Source organism: Sarcophilus harrisii, chromosome 6 (assembly GCF_902635505.1).
Source record: "Sarcophilus harrisii chromosome 6, mSarHar1.11, whole genome shotgun sequence".
Taxonomy (NCBI): domain Eukaryota; kingdom Metazoa; phylum Chordata; class Mammalia; order Dasyuromorphia; family Dasyuridae; genus Sarcophilus; species Sarcophilus harrisii.
In genome coordinates, this window is record NC_045431.1 from 218,969,436 (window position 1) to 218,976,430 (window position 6,995).

Consider the following 6,995-nt stretch of genomic DNA (forward strand, 5'->3'; position numbering starts at 1 on the left):
ATGGCCAGCAACTGGGTTTAATCCAAATACGGAAAAATACAACAGAGCCATATTATATTTCAATCCACATCTTATATTTACTTAGAGACTTAGATAAATACATTTATCATAGTTACAGTAATGCAATCTTCATAAAGTCAAGAATGCTGGTCATATTCAACATTGATCTGTGAACACATTAAATATTTACTACTTGGAAATAGGTTGTGAGCAGCCTGGGATGTCAGTTGCAAATAGGAACATGAATACAATCTCTCTTCATCTTTAAATTTTATCAGCATGTCTCTATTATCACAATCCAGTTCTCTACAAGATAAAACAGGCTGTCCACATCTACAAACTAGTCCATTCATCTTGACATATTTGATCAGTCAAGCCAATAAAACAAAAATTCACAGCTTAGATGAGCTCCAAAAAGATGCTGGCCTGGTCTCTAAATTTAAAATACTGAATTTTATTTTTAAAAAATTTAAATTGCTGTTAATACATAATTTCTATTTCTGTTCTGGCCTATACAAGTTTGTCCTCTCAATGTGGTGGTGGAAAAGATATAGTAGAGGCAACTAGCATTGCACCTGGAATAAGAAAAACCTAAATTTTAATGCTGCCTCCTATATTAGCCATGTGACTAATATAGGGAGAAAAGAGTTAATGGCAATATGGTAAAAAGAAAACAAAACAAACAGGTTTGTAATTTCTTGACCAAATATTATATTCAAATGCCAGAGTATGTTAATTAGTGTAAGGTAGATAGAGAGAGAGACAAAGAGACACATACATACAGAGAGAGAATGCTGAGGGGGGAGATATGGCCGGTCTTGCTCTGGGAGAATACTTACTACACTAAGATTGATTTTATTATTGGTCTCAGAAATTGAGTTAAAAGCAAGCAGGAGAAGAGAGGGACAACAATATGCCTGGAGAGCAACATGGAGGTTCTGGGATAGGTATATTTGGTGAGGAGTGTGGCTCTAAGAAGCTACAGCAGATTCAACTGCCATAGCCCAATAAAATTAGACAAATAGACTAAAACAAGTTGAGGGTAACTGACAGGTATGAAGCCTGTTGGAGAGTTAGGGGGATGTTTCACCCAAGTATAACCCAAGTATATGAAGACTTTCTTTCAAGATGAGTGGATCAGAATAATTTGTTCCAATAACCATGAAGGTAACTGAAGACTTAGAGTTTAATCAATCATCGAGCACTCCAAGGTGATCCATGTCTTTCTGGGCCATTGCCAGTCACCTGAACTTTTGTCCTGCCACTAGACTTTGATGACACTGGAAGATAGAGTGAGACTGAAGACTTTGTGCAACTCTGTCTCAGCTAAATCCAATTCACCTGCAAATCAAGACATCACCCATAATGTCATTGATCCTTTTTAAAAAGAAAGGACAAACAGCAGATTTGGTGAATTTTTATTATTTTAAAAGGATCAAAGAGAGGCAGCTAGATGGCCCAGTGGATAAAGTGCCAGCCCTGGAGTCAGGAAGACTCACCTCTGACTGGCCAGTTATCCAAGGCAAGTCACTTAACTCTATTTGCCTCAGTTTCCTCATCTATAAAATGAGCTGGAGAAGGAAATGGCAAGCCACTCTGATATCATTGCCAAGAAAACTCCAACTTGTGTTACAAAGAGTTGGACATGACTGAACAACGGCAACAAAAACTATCTGCCAAGACAAACCCTTCTGGGTTTGTCTAGATGAATATAATCACAAAATTCTTTTCACCTAAAGAAGTCAGATCTAAACAATCTAAAGCCCAGCCAATATAATAAAAAAAAGACAATTCTACCTAAATTAATTTACCTATTTATTGCCATACCAAACCACTTTTAATGTCTTTATGTTATGTTAACCCCAAATGGGACCATGAAGAATCAGACATGACTGAAAACAACTGAGTAACAGAAGCAGGAGAAAAGCGAGAAGGATCCTCTTCATATCAAATTATTCATAGCAGAGCTTTTTCTGTCAAAACAACAACAAAAAAAGAAATAAATTTTTTGTCCACTAGTGGGGAATAGCATTGTAATATATGAACAAAATAGAATAATTAATTGGTTTAAGAAAAGATAATATGGGAATTCAGAAATTATTAAGAAGACTTCATGTGGAATGCAGTAAGCAGAACCAAACAATATATAAAATGGCCACTACAATGAAAATTAAAACTACATGAACTGCAGCATTCTGTGGATCCCAGAGAAAAAAATGATGAGACATACTTGCTTCCTCTCAGTGGAAGGTTGCATATTGTATCAGATCTGGTCAAGCTCTGGTTGGTTTTGCTTAACTGTTTTTTATTATTGTTGTTGTTCTTAAAAGTTCAGAGAAATATTAAGAAAAAACTGCACTTGGGAAGAGAATGATTTAAAGCAGCAAAACCCCACAAGGAATATATGAGAGGAAAAAGGTACCATGAGTCCAGACCCTCATGCCCCACAAATTTTGTGTGTGGGATACTCACTTTTTTTACCTTCTTGTCCATTCATCAGTCTGCCTGAATTATTTTCAAATGTCTAGCTTATCTTTGCTACCATGCAACGCAGTTGCTATTTTTGAAGTACCACTAAATACTAAAAGAACCATATAAAATATTTCATAGTACATTGCTTAATAGAATGTAACAATATTTAAAGAAATGAATTGGATGTGACCAAACAAGCCTTGGCAGCAATTTGAAATCATGGCTCCTCCATGGCAGAAGTAAATCAACTAAAGTTAGGGGTTTGATCAGTTTCTAATGATTGCTTTTCCTACCAATATATGACATTCAAAATTAGCTTCAAATTTTTGCTCTCATCTCAGCTAGACCCTGGAACTTCCTTAATCCTTACATCCACCACATTCTGTCTTCTTCCTCCTTGTCTCTTTCCCTTGCAAAATTGCCTATGAAAATATGGAAATGGCTTGCTGAAAGTCCTGGATTGCATCCAATTAGTTCAACACTCTTGGACTGATAGTACATCTGGGCCTAGAATGGAAAACGAGAAGCAAAATAAACTGGATTGCCTTTGGGAAATTGCAGAGGACCTTTAATAACCTTCAAATTTCTCCCTGAAACAAAATCTTAACTTTTTGAAACCAATGGTTTTATGGGATAGTGACATACTGTAGCTATACATTGTGAAATATCAAGTTCTAAATAATAAAAGTTACAGGTCACTTAAATGGCAATAGCGAGATGTATTGGGGAGGACATGGGATATTACCAACATAATTTTCCAGAACAAATAATAATAATTATAATAATAACATATATAATAATATATGATATCCTGGCTCTGGAATAGAGACTCTGGACCCCTAAGATATCAAGGCACCCTAAGGACCTTTAGAATTCACAAGTTATGGAGGCTCCATTTCCTTTATCTAAAAATAAAAAGAACAAACATCAAGGCAAGGATCCAGGATTCCCCTTTAAAAGGTCATGTGGCCTCAGAGTGGAGGCAGATCCATTGTGTCTCTCCCTTAAAGTGTTGTTTTTCCTGGACAGTGGAAGTAAAAGAGTCCCTAAAGGAAGCCATAAGAATGTGAGCAAAGTTGAGACCATTTTGAATGATTTTTTAGAAAATCATGATCTCCGTCTTTAATCAAGAATCAGCTGGCTATAGCCTGTTCCAGAATAGCTATATATACAATTCTGTCTTGTCAATGTAATGTAATGATCAACCACAATTCCAAAAGACTGATGATGACATTTGGCATAGAGATGATAATCTCATGATGCAGAATAAGACATCTACTTCTGGATGTAGTAACTGGAGGAATTTGTTTTTGCTTGACTGTGTGTATTTATTATAAGTATTTTTTAATTCATTTTTGTTTCTGGTTTTCCAATAGGAGAAAGGTGGAAGAGTGAGGGATAAGAGAAATAGGATGGCAAAAACAGAAAAGAGTATAGTTAAAACAATTTTTATGCAAAGTTTTGAAGTATTTTCAATGCAGAAAAAACATGGACGAATAAAACAGCTTTGAAAGATGGTTTAAATTTATCATATAGTTCAAAAGAGAATTCACTGTATATATTAAAGATCTGTAATTTCATATGTAATCCTCCATATCTTGGCACAGTTTATACCTTCTTTAACTCTCATTTAGATTTATATACATTTCGCACCTAAAAATGGTTTGCATTTTGTCTCTCCTATTAGAATGCATGCTCCTTGAGGGTGGGGATACTTTTTTTGCCTTTCTTTGTACCCTCAGGACTTAGCACAATGCCTGACACACAGTAAGTGTCTAATAAATATTTGCTGTTATTGTTTATATTTTACTGTGTACATGGAAATATCCATATTATTTGTTGTTTCTCAGTTCAGAATAAATTTTTTTTTATTAAAAAGGGCTAATCACTACTTTTTTCCTCTAAGAAGTAAATTGAACTGAATTAAATTCTCTCAGGCTGAGGTGAAGATGGGAAAATCAAAATCACTTTAATCTTTGGGGAAGCCTGATAAGGAGGAGAAATGAAGATGGAAAATTAGCTATGCAGTTTTGGCATAAACTTTTCCATGTCAAGTCCTTGATACCTAGCCATTGTCATCACTCAAATTGTGCTTTTCCCAAAAATCTTGTCCTCCTAAAATTCAGTAACCTGAAGACACTTGCCCTGTTCCCCATGGGCCTCTAAGAAAATGTCCTTTAAACAAAAAGATGTGAGAAGGATCAGCCAATGCACACAGACACATACTTGTTTTCTCTATCCAAACTTTTCTATCCATAGGAATTCTCTATTTTCCAGATTCATCATTGTTATATGAAATTTTCTTCTTCTTTTCCCTTGATGGCCTAATAGTAAGTATTAAGTATTAAGCTTGGTATAGTGGATAAAATACTGGAATTGGAGTAAGAAAAGACTAAGTAAACCACTTAATCCCTATAAACCTCAATTTCTTCATCTGTAAAAAGGGTGTAATAATAATAGCACTAATACCTATCTATGGAGGCTCAAATCAGGTAAAATATATATGTGTGTGTGTGTGTGTGTGTGTGTATATATATATATATTGCAAACTAAAATATTACATTAATGTCATTTATTATTACTGAAAGTTGTTACTGATTTATTCTCTCCTAGGGATTGGTAACATCACTCATACAGAAGGTTGGGAGGTCAAAGAAAGAAAAGGTTAACAAACATCACGCAATTCCTCATTTTGCATAAAATCACTTTATCTGTGACTAAATAAAATCTGTGGGCAGAGGTATTTTTATTCTGCTCAGCATACCATCTCCACTAAAATCCTGTTTTGATGCTTAATTGTGGTGTGACCGGTCCCTGGCTTCTCAAAAGTTAAGTAAGCAGGCCCTAAGCTCTAGCACCAGCAAACAGGGTTAGTGATAGTGTTAAAAAAAAAAAAAAAGGCTGGGGAGAAGAATAGCAGACTTAATAAGCTGGAAATACATTAAGAATGGGTTTAGGAAGACTCATCTGTTGCCTAAAGACCAATTTGACTAAACTTGGAGGAACTCATCATCAGCTTGGCAGGACAAATTTTTCATTTACAACTCTCTAGATTGCCTTTTGTCACAGAACGTTTGTTTGTCAACAAACAGACAAAACAACACATTAATTAGAAATCTTAAAGTATGGGTTCCTTACCCAGCTTCCAGGTTAGGTGCCTGATAGTGTCACCCTCAAAGCCCTGTTTTTCTCAAAGCACAGACTGCCTGGTCATAAGGCAGGATGTCTGAGTAACAAATAAGTGGACCATCTGACAATTTCTAAAATTTCACAGGAAGGAGATACTTCACTGTGGTATGGAGTAGTTAAGGAAGGCTTCACGGAAGAGGTGAAACTTGAACTGGTTTCTAAAGGGTGGGTAAGACTTGGCTAAGTGGAAAGGAATGAAAAGATTTTTTTAGAAAGAGAAATAGCACCCCAGAAAAAAGAAATTAAATAACCCAAATCTGGAATTGGGGTGTACATGGGGATGACACCAGCCAAATTAATGCAATCTGGAACAGAGTTCATACAGATGAATTATATTAATTGATAGTAGAAGGTAAATTGGGAAGAATATTGTAAGAGGGCTTAAATAGTGATGTTAAGGAATTTGGATTGTATCCTACAGATAATGAGGACTCATTGAGTATTTTCAGTATAATAAAAACATGTTTTAGGAAGACCTTCCCAACAATTTTGTGCAGAATATGTAGAAAGAGAGAGGCTAATTAGGAGACTACAGCAGTACATGAGGTAATGAATGTCTAATCTAAATTCATGGAATTAGAAATAGAAAGGACAGATGCTACATATAATAAGTGACTGATTAGATATAAAGAATGAGAACTCAAAGATAAATAATCATGTTGAGCCTGGGTCACTAAAATGATAGGAGTATGACAGAAACAGGAAAGACAAGAGCATGAGCCAATTTTATGTTTGTATTTGAACTTAGCTTCTGGCCTATTCCCAGGAAGACTGAAATCAGGGTTTGGTCTTTAGAAGAGTGAGATCCATAGCAAAAGATTATTAATAGCACTGCTTGGATATATTTTATTTTAATTTTTTACATTTTTGTTTTTTCATGGTAGAAGGAAAAAGAAAGAAATGAGAGGTCTGCTGCTCTTTATCACATGCTATATAGGCTTTCCGCCCAACCCCCTACAGTCTTCCCAATAGGTTCAACTGCAACAAACACAAAGCACTGGTACTTTGCCAGATCCTGGGAGAGACATTTCAATTTTCTTTAGGGTAGGGCCAAATGTTAGTCAAGTTAATTTTGGAGAGATTCAGGTTTTAGTGAAAAAGTAAATGTTATGGGGCAGCTATGGGGTGCTGCAATAGATAGAATACTGGGCCTGCAGTCAAGGAGAATCAACTCTATGACTCATGGCAACTCACAGCCTCTGTTTGTCTTGGTTTTTTTCAGCTATTAAAATGGGGATAATAATAACACCTACTTTCCGGGGTTGTTTTGAAGATCAAATGAGATAAACAGCACCTAAGCTAACAGTATTATTAATATTATTAATAATTATTAT